This window comes from Coffea arabica, chromosome 6c (genome assembly GCF_036785885.1).
Source record: "Coffea arabica cultivar ET-39 chromosome 6c, Coffea Arabica ET-39 HiFi, whole genome shotgun sequence".
NCBI lineage: Eukaryota > Viridiplantae > Streptophyta > Magnoliopsida > Gentianales > Rubiaceae > Coffea > Coffea arabica.
In genome coordinates this window covers 23,463,458-23,472,839 of record NC_092320.1, presented here as the reverse complement: position 1 = coordinate 23,472,839, position 9,382 = coordinate 23,463,458, and the positions used below count along the sequence as shown (strand labels likewise).

At 34.7% G+C, this 9,382-nt stretch overlaps 1 long non-coding RNA gene across 1 annotated transcript; it reads right to left on the bottom strand.

The window, feature by feature from the left end:
* Positions 1–748: 748 nt before the first annotated feature.
* Positions 749–3,034, bottom strand: LOC140008019 (uncharacterized). Its single transcript, XR_011815434.1, has 3 exons — positions 2,710–3,034; positions 1,441–1,527; positions 749–954 (listed from the first exon to the last, which is right to left on the bottom strand). It is a non-coding gene; the product is annotated as an uncharacterized lncRNA (long non-coding RNA).
* Between the last annotated feature and the right edge of the window lie 6,348 nt (positions 3,035–9,382).

Below are 9,382 nucleotides of genomic sequence, written 5' to 3'. Positions count from 1 at the left end.
TCCGCGGCCACATCTAGCAGGACCTCATAGTCTAGTATGATCCCCCGGACCCTCTCCCTCAGCTGCCCATTCATAGCGAAGAGGTGCTAGTGTGTGTTGTAGAGCTGACGACGAAAAGCATCTGTCCTCTCCTCCTCATCTCTGAGGCCCTGCTCCAACTCTCTAATGCGCAGAGCCTGACCGTGGGCCATATTCCTGGCCTCCTCCAGCTGTCTAGCCAAGCGATCGGCCGCCTTCCCCAGGCGACGTTGCTCGTCGTTCACCGCCAGGACGGCCTCGTATGGGTAGCCAAATGTGTGTCGGCACTCACATGGCCGATTCTGCCGACCAAAAGGTGAATACAACGTATACGGCCCCATAGGCCTCCTCTAGAATCGAAACACATGCCGACGTAACACCTGGTTCATCGGGCCCCCTGCACTCGGAGGTCTCGGCCCTAGTCCAGCTCCACTAGGTTCCCTGGCCTTCATACCTACAATACTTATTTGGTCAGTTCTTCAGCATTTCAACTTAAAGTATACCATTCAACTTAACTAGCATCACATATTCCTAAGGCCTAATGCCTATCACGTATATCCCAATTGCCCAAATCTTCTAACCTAGGCGCTCTGATACCATCTGTGACGCTCCCGTTTCTCCCAAGGGCGAACCCTAGGGTATCGGCGGACGCCTGTCTAGTTCGCGCCAGGACTCGAAAATACAAAACAATAATAACTATATAAAGCGTACTATTCATAATATATACGACTCCAAAAGAGTTCTATTTACTTCCTCAAAAGGAGTTATTCAGACTACTACATTATCTTATGCTAGTATACAAAAGTAGAGAGTAGGCCCAAAGAGGGGTCCTTATACAGATCACCAAAACAAGAAAAAACATCTTAGTTGTCCGGCTATTACAAACAAATCCTAACTATTCTAGTGATAGTGCCAAAAGTTCCCCCGCGTCGGCCCCTGTTAGGAAAAACAAAGGGAAAGGGGTAAACTATATACTTAGTAAGTAAATAGGGGAAAAAACGTAAATTTCACATTAAGACGAACAATTACATCACAAAGATGTTAAATCGAAAATATAAAAGTAACAACACAAGTTAAGGATACAGGTTGGCTCCAAAGCCACGTTATGTGCCATGTGTGACCTCCTGTCGACACTCCGTCGACCACCGATCAGGGTCCGTAGAACTCCATTTGTACTCCCACCTAACACCTTATCACCCTCATTGGCCAGTCACCTCACGAAATGGCGCGAGCAAACGAAACGAAATTGAACTTGATTCACAAGTTCGGTTCATAAATTTGGTTCACAGAATCACAAACTTGGTGACCTTAAGACTAGATTGGACAAGGTCGAGTGTAATCAATATACTCTCGCCTAAGTACCCTCTCATTTACATCAAAGCACATAAGTAAGTTATACACAAAAACGGCCTGAATACTTACTCAAAAAGCAAGTATAGCAAAAGAGCGGAGATCACGTCACGTGTAATAGCTAGTAGGCCCCACTGGATCCGTCTAACTCACCACCGTCTGAAATAGAAAATTGTACCACATTATTCCACAAACGACTACTAGAATGCATAAATCAAGCAAAACGGCAACATTGGCACATGCATGCGCGGAAATGGCTTACGGAAACGGAAACGGGCATAGTTGCTGTCCCAAACTGTTTTGATCATAAGTTGGGCTAAAAATGTCGGATTAAGGTCTATGAAATACCATTACGAAGCTAAGAAGAAGGGCTATGACTTTCATGAAGACACCTCAAACCAGATCTCAACGAAACTAGGGAAAAAATACACAAGACAGTCCCAGCCGTTTCAATTCAAGGTACCAAACAGGCCCTATTTGAACGACCACAACTCATGACTCAAAGACCAGAATCAAGAAATTCCAGGGGCGTTGAAAAACTCATTTATAAGGCTATAACTTTTATGTTTTGGCCAAAAGCTGAATCAGTATAGAGTATAGGGAAAAATGGGTCTAAAGTTTGTGTTCAGAACTGACCAGTCTTAACGGTAGTTCTGACACCTTACATTGTTTTGGGCATAACTGAAGCTATGGAACTCGGATTTGGACGTACTTTATATCGTTTCGAAGCTGAAACAAAGATCTACAAGTTTTATAAAGACTTAACACTCAGTTCCTATGTTATCATTGTGAACCGAGCATGGTCAGAAGCAAAACCACAACGTCACCAAATCCACAGTTTTGCATAGCTATTAGTATTTTGGTCATAACTCAGGCTATACTGATCGGATTGGGCTGAAATTTTGCAGGTACAACAAGGACTTAGAAGCTACAACTTTCATATTTTGGTCAAACCCTAAATTGATATGTAGTACAAAGAAAAATAGAGCCAAATATTGTAAAGAAACCCGGTAAGTTTCTCTACCTTCTCTCGGTTGAAGTGGAAAGAATTCCAGTAGCTATTTCTAAACATTTCCAGCGTAATCTTCCCGTTCTTTTTCATAAGTTTTTCCAGCTGAGCTTCTTATGAAACTTAAATTTAAACCTTTGGCATGTATTCCTAACATTATTCCCCAAATAAACATGAATAACAAGCTGCAATTCTAGTTTTTCTTTTCAACTCTTAGTCAGTCACCAAACAACATTATTCTCAACTAAAACTCATTTCCTAGCTACAATTTAACATGCAACTTAAGAAGTCAGTTATACCAGATAATTAAAGGATTATTGCAGTCATTTTACCTCTTTCTTTCTTCCTAGAATTTGAGAAATTGTAGCCTGCACTTTTAGTTTCTGCTACAGTTCTTCCCAAACCGGACCAGTCTCTCCTTATTTCTCATTTTTGGCTCACGGTTTTGAGGTTACAAGCTGGAGAAATGAAGCTGGCGAAGCTCCCACTTTTTCTCACTTTCTTAGTTTTGCTCTCGGTTGTGTTTTGTAGAGATTGAATGAAAGAAAAAAAAAAGATAGAACTACCTAGTTTCCTTTGCTTTCGGCCACCGCCCAAAGTTTTTCACCGTTGTCCCCTTCCCCCTTGGTCATCACTACAGTTAACAATTAAATGGGCAGCTATCGTACTGGGTTTATTCATCGCCCTAGACTAGAGGCCAAATCCTATTGGTTTCTCTCTTCCACCGCTTAAGTTTGGTGGATAATGGTCTAGCTTTCCTTTGGTTCCATTCTCTCATTCGGTCACTGCTTACTCAGCAATTTTGGTAGCAGATTCATTCCGGCAGCTGTCCAAATAAGAGTTACTCACTGCCCCAAGCTAGCAGCCAAATTCTACTCATTTCCTTTCCACCATTAGTCTAGTATGTGGTTGACTGATCTCTATTCGGTTTCAACTCCTTAAGCTCTTGGTTTGTTTTATGAATTTTTTGATGGTTGCCATGAACCCGAAATTTTATTGCCTCACACCTTGACTCAAAATTTTTCGTTTGTTCCAATTTTGTACTTACCTTGAAAACTTTCTAAATATATATCTATCTAACAGATTTTCGCACACTTGATCTTAAAGAAATTCAACTAGACGTATCACTTATTCCACTAATCAATATATTCATAGGACACATATGGTAATATGCATATTGGATGTTTATTTGATTCATGTAACTAATTATTATTTTTCCTTCGCCATTCTAGGATATTGCCAAAACCTTACTTTATAGAATAATTAAATGTAGTCATTTAATTTGACCAATTAAATAAGGGTAATAATGGCTAAGTCTATAATATTTCAAATGACAAAATAAGGATAATAATGGCTAAGTCTATTCAAGATTTTCTTGAGTTATCACATTTGTAATGATCAATTGTAGTTCTTCAAGACAAAACTCAGTGGCAACCTTTAATATGCAAGTTCACTAAGTGACGACTATTCTTGTCACTGAATACTAGGACCGATAGTGACAAGCCCAAGTCGTCACCGTAGATTTCAAATTTGTGATGACTTTTGCTACATTTATGACAAATAAATATGTGAAACAATGACAAGAAAAGTTGTCATAGAATGATCACCATAAGTGATGCCTCATTGAATAACAAGATTTTGTGATGACTTTCACCTATTTGCAACATAAAATCAGTGATAACCATGTGACAATGGAAAAAGTCAGCATAATACTCGTATAATGACGACTTGTTGGTTTTTAGTGATGACTTTTTGTTGTCATAAAAGGCCAAATTTCTTGTAGTGTTTGTTTTTGTGGCGTGTTCATATCAAAACCTATTTAAAAACTTTTTATATAGAAATTATAAATAAATCATCGCAAAAGAGTAAAACATGAGTCTCTTTCAAGAAAATATGAGATGTTCTCTTAATATTTTCTAGTTTTAACTCGTCATTAAATATTACTTATATAAGTTTTGAATGTATTATCATTTTATTAACAATTAACAACAAAGTTAGTTTCACTTTTGTTTCACAAAATTGAAAAACTTTTAGAAAAAGGAATGGACAAAAATATGGAAGAGAAAAGTAGTATAAGCAAGAATATATTTAAAAAATGAGACAAAAAGAGCAGAAAATTTGTAGAAGAGTGTTGAAGTAAGGCTAGAAAAGAATATGTAGTCACAAAATAAGGAAGGATATATAAGTATCAGCATTTAATCAAAAGGTAAGTATTTGGAGACTAAAGAATGAAGGCAGGAATAAAAAACTTGGACCATATAAGTAGTATAAACAATGTTTCTAATCAAAAGTAGTATATAAGCAAAGTTTTTAAACTTGGACTGTTAAGTGAATTGGATGAACTTTCGATTTATAGTTCAAACCATTTCAACTTAGTTCATATGTTTTTCTATTTTTATTCTTTTTTTCTTTACATAAATTGGATGACTTTAATTTTTTTTTTAAAAAAAATTAGTATGAAGAGGCTCAAAAATCTGATTTTCATCAATTCTGATTGATTCGACTAGTTTTTGACTGGATTTGCTTGCTTCAATTGATTTTCTAAATTGACCAGTGAACTGAATCTGTGCTACAATTTGAATTGGCTGGTCCTCGATTTTCAAAACACTAACTACGAGAAGAAATCACAAAAAAGGGGGAAATGGGAAACAAATGTGGTTTTGGTTACTCCAATTAATTTTTATTCATAGTGATATAACCCCAAAGTAATATGCAATTAATGAGTGTGAGATAGTATTGTTGGTCACCATTGATCGAACACTTTATTGAGAGAGCAACAGAGAAATGTTGTCCTTAACAAATTTAAAGTATAGCACTTTTCAATTTTGAAGAAATGAAAAGTTTAATATCGATATTTAACCCCTAAACTTCTTTGGTTGATAGAGAAATTCGCTTTATGGAAGAGTTAGCCACACAAGGTAGTTTAAAGGATATTTAAAATCCATTCATTTCAAATTCTACTATTCACATCCAAACACACTTCCAATTGAATCTATAAGGTATAATTAACTTCAAAACTAGACAATCAACAAAATTCACAAAATAAATCCAATAACCAAACAATTACAACTAACATAGAAGGTGAATCAATTTCAACATCCTGGACAATTTAAGCACTTGCAAGAAAGGAAATCTCAAATATCTAAAGTTTAAAAGAATAACACATAGGTCAAATTTGACTATGGAGACAAAAGGTTATGTCTTGTGGTCCTTCGCAGGTAACTCTAAAAGCACATAATATTCTCCTGTATCTTGTATAACACTGCAACCAATTGTATTGTAATCATTGAAGTAGTGAGTGAAATTCTCGTAATCCCCAAATCATATGGATATGATATTGGTGGCGGTGTCGGTATTCTCAAGTGATACTGATCATATGAAGCTAATTTACCATTAAAGAAACGCACGCATTGTGACTTTTAAGTCTCACACCTTCGATTACTCACAATGCTTTTGTGCAATTTTTCATGGCATTCTTTATAGCAACTAGTTTTGAGTCTTACTACAATAATCTAAAATAGTGTGATCAATCAAGAAAGCTAATAACCACAATTTCAAACTATAAATTACAAAAACCATAAGGACTACTAACAGTTACAAGATCAAGAGCATGATTTTTCATTGCCAAACCTTGTTACGTGGAGGGAAAAAAATAAAAAGAAGCTTGAAAACTATTTTAATATTTAAGCAACATTACAAAAAAACAATTAAATATAATCCAAACTCTAGTAATTCAAGAGAAATTTGAAGTTTCCACCATGCAAAACCCTAAAAATAGGTAGCATATGTATTATTCCATGAGTAGCATTGCATTTTCATATAGTTTTATATAAGTTCATGAGAAGAGGCAAAAAAGTGTGCATGTGTGCACACATGTCTATTTGTTTGTAATGATGACTTCAATGTTTGGCAAGTAACTCTCTACTTTATAAACCAAACTCAATATGTTATAGCAATATAATTTAATCAATTAACTATTTTACCTCTTGGAAGCAAGACTTTGGTTACTAGGCCAACTCTAGTGGTTCTAATCTCTTGTATTTACTGTATAATCATGGTAAACACATATTCTTTTAGATTATCATGTATTTGAAATTATGGTTGTCAGTAATAAAACACGTAGAATAATTTAGCGTCATGTTGATAGATGTTTTATAAACATTTTGGTTGAAAAAATGATGTGGTACGGAATCGTAGGAAAACCCACAACAATTGGTAGAAATCAACCAAAGTTTGATTAATATTTGATAAAGGCATGAATACAAAAGTCCTAAAATGCCTATTTATAAGTTACAACAAGTTAAATTAAAATAGGAAATAAAAACTATTAAAACCCTAAAGGGAACAAAAGTCACGTCCAATTGCTATTGTGTATGGATTCATTATTGTGTGGTTTGCGGATTCGAGGTATGGATCTGAGGCAGTAGCTCATTAACCTAGATCTGCATGAAGAACCTAATTATGTTGGGAGAGAATCTGATTGCGAATCTTTTCTGCGAGGTAATTTAATTAATTAATTATTTTACCTTTTTGACGCAAGTACACATACATTAACATAGCAATACGATTCTATGAATATTTTGCTCTTCTAGATAATCTTTTAGCATCACTAGGACAATAAAACTTTTTCACAAATTTTGTCATTAATCCCTTGTGATTTTTTTAATTTTTAAGTTTGATCCCCATCCCACCCTACACTCTCTCTATCCCAAACTATCAAGTACCGAATTTGAACCCCGAACTTGATACTAAGGAAGACTCCAATAGCTTTTCCCTAACCATTGCACTAACTCTAGTGGTTCTAATTCCTTGAGTTGTCATACAATCAAGGTACATATATTTTCTAGATTATTATGTACCTAAAACTTTAGTGTCAGTAATTAAACACATAGAATAATTTAGCATCATGCAAATAGATGTTGTATAAAAATTTTGGTTGAAAAAGTGTTATGGAACCATGAGAAAGCTCACAGCAGCTAGTAGAAACCAACCAAAGTTTGATTAATATTTGATAAAGGAATGAATACAAAAGCCCTATATGTGGCTATTTATAAGTTACAATAATTTAAATTAAAATCAGAAATAAAAACACACTAAAACTCAAAAAGGAACAAAAGTCACGTCTAGCCACTAATATATGCGGATTCATTATTGCGGTTCACAGATTCAAGGCGCGGATCCAAGGCAGTAGTGCTTTCAATCGAATGCACAAGGCAATGTTGTGTTTTTTCTAATTTTTTTCCATTCTGCACACACTATTATTTATTGACAGAAATAAATTAAAAAATAAATGAACAATTAGAAATATTGCTAAAACTAGTGCGATTATATAAATTATTTAATCCTGATTAATTTTCAAGCTGCCTTGCCATTATAGAATGACAAATTCTAGGATAAGAGTTCTTCATTCTGTATTTGAAATATGTTCTTGAACAAGTAGTTACACATGACCAAGGAAGTATGCATGCGGTGCTTGCTACATCTGAGGAGGATAATGCAATTAACAAAGAGAGAGGTTGTTGACATATTCAATTGCCACATCAGCTATGATGTGTCACCGAAGGTCGATCTTGTAATGCATATATGTACAGCAAAGAATTTCACCAACTCCCATCAGCATACCTTATTTCTTAAAGACATAGAAACCATCTCTTAAGCTTGTAGACTTTCTTCTTACAACTTAATCTTTTGAGATGGGCAAGAAAGGTTTGCCTGAACCTATAAACATTCATCAATGGAATCTAGCCAAACTTCATGTCTCTCAGAGGAAGAAGTGAAGATAGCAAATGTTAGTATATAAGGACGGCATTTTGAATGTTCAAGCCTATATTCATTTTTTATATTCTTTCTACTCATCTTTGTCTCTCTACATAATGAACAAAATTTTCTTTCCAATGAAAAGAAATTTATGGCATTGTATAGCATTTGATGAGCTCAAATCATGATTCTATCTTTTACTCCAATTTCTTTGTTGAAGCAGGAGATTGTTGCCATAATACTAACGTGAATTTGCAAAGGAGATTTAGCCAAAGAAGATAATGTAGTTCTTGATTCCAAAATATATGATAAAGGAACTAAAAGGAGTATGAAAATTGTTTTAATATTTAAGCTACATTATAAAAAAGTAATTATCGATAATCCAATCTTTGGTAACTCAAGAGAGATTGGAAATTTCCACCATGGAAGACCACAAAGATGGGTGGCATAAGCAATATACCATAAGTAGCATAGTATTTTCATAAAATACAATATAAGTTCCCGAAAAGAGGCAAGAAGGTGTGTGTATGTCTATTTGTTTGTAATAAATAACTTCAATATCTTGCAAGTAACTCTCTACTTTATAAAGCAAACTCATTATGCCATCACACGATTATTTAATTAATTAATTGTTATAACTCCTGGAAGCAAGTACAATATACATTAACACGTCAATATGACTCTATGAATACTTTGCTCTTCAAAATATTCTTTTAGTATCACCAGGACAATAAAACTTTTTCACAAATTTGTCATTGATCCCTTGTGGTTTTCTTAATTTTTAATTTTTACCCTCCTACCTCTCCCTATACTCTCCCTATCCCAAACTACCTAAGTACAAGATTCGAACCCTAAACCTAATCATAGGAAAAACTCTAATAGTTTTTCCCTAACCACTGCAGTAACTCTAGTGGTTCTAATTCCTTCTACTTGTCATATAATCAAGATACAGATATTTGTTTAGATTATTATTATGTATTTGAAACTGTAGTTGTCGGTTATCAAATACATAGAATAATTTAGCATCATGCTAATAGACGTTGTATAAAAGTTTTGGTTGGAAAAATGATGTGTTATAGAACCCTGAGAAAGATCACAACAGCTGCTACAAACCAACCAAAGTTTGATTAAAGAATGAATACAAAAAACCCTATATGTGCCTATTTATAAGTTGCAATAAGTTAAATTAAAATTGGAAATAAACACACTAAAACTCAAAAAGGAACAAAAGTAGCATCTGGCCACTAA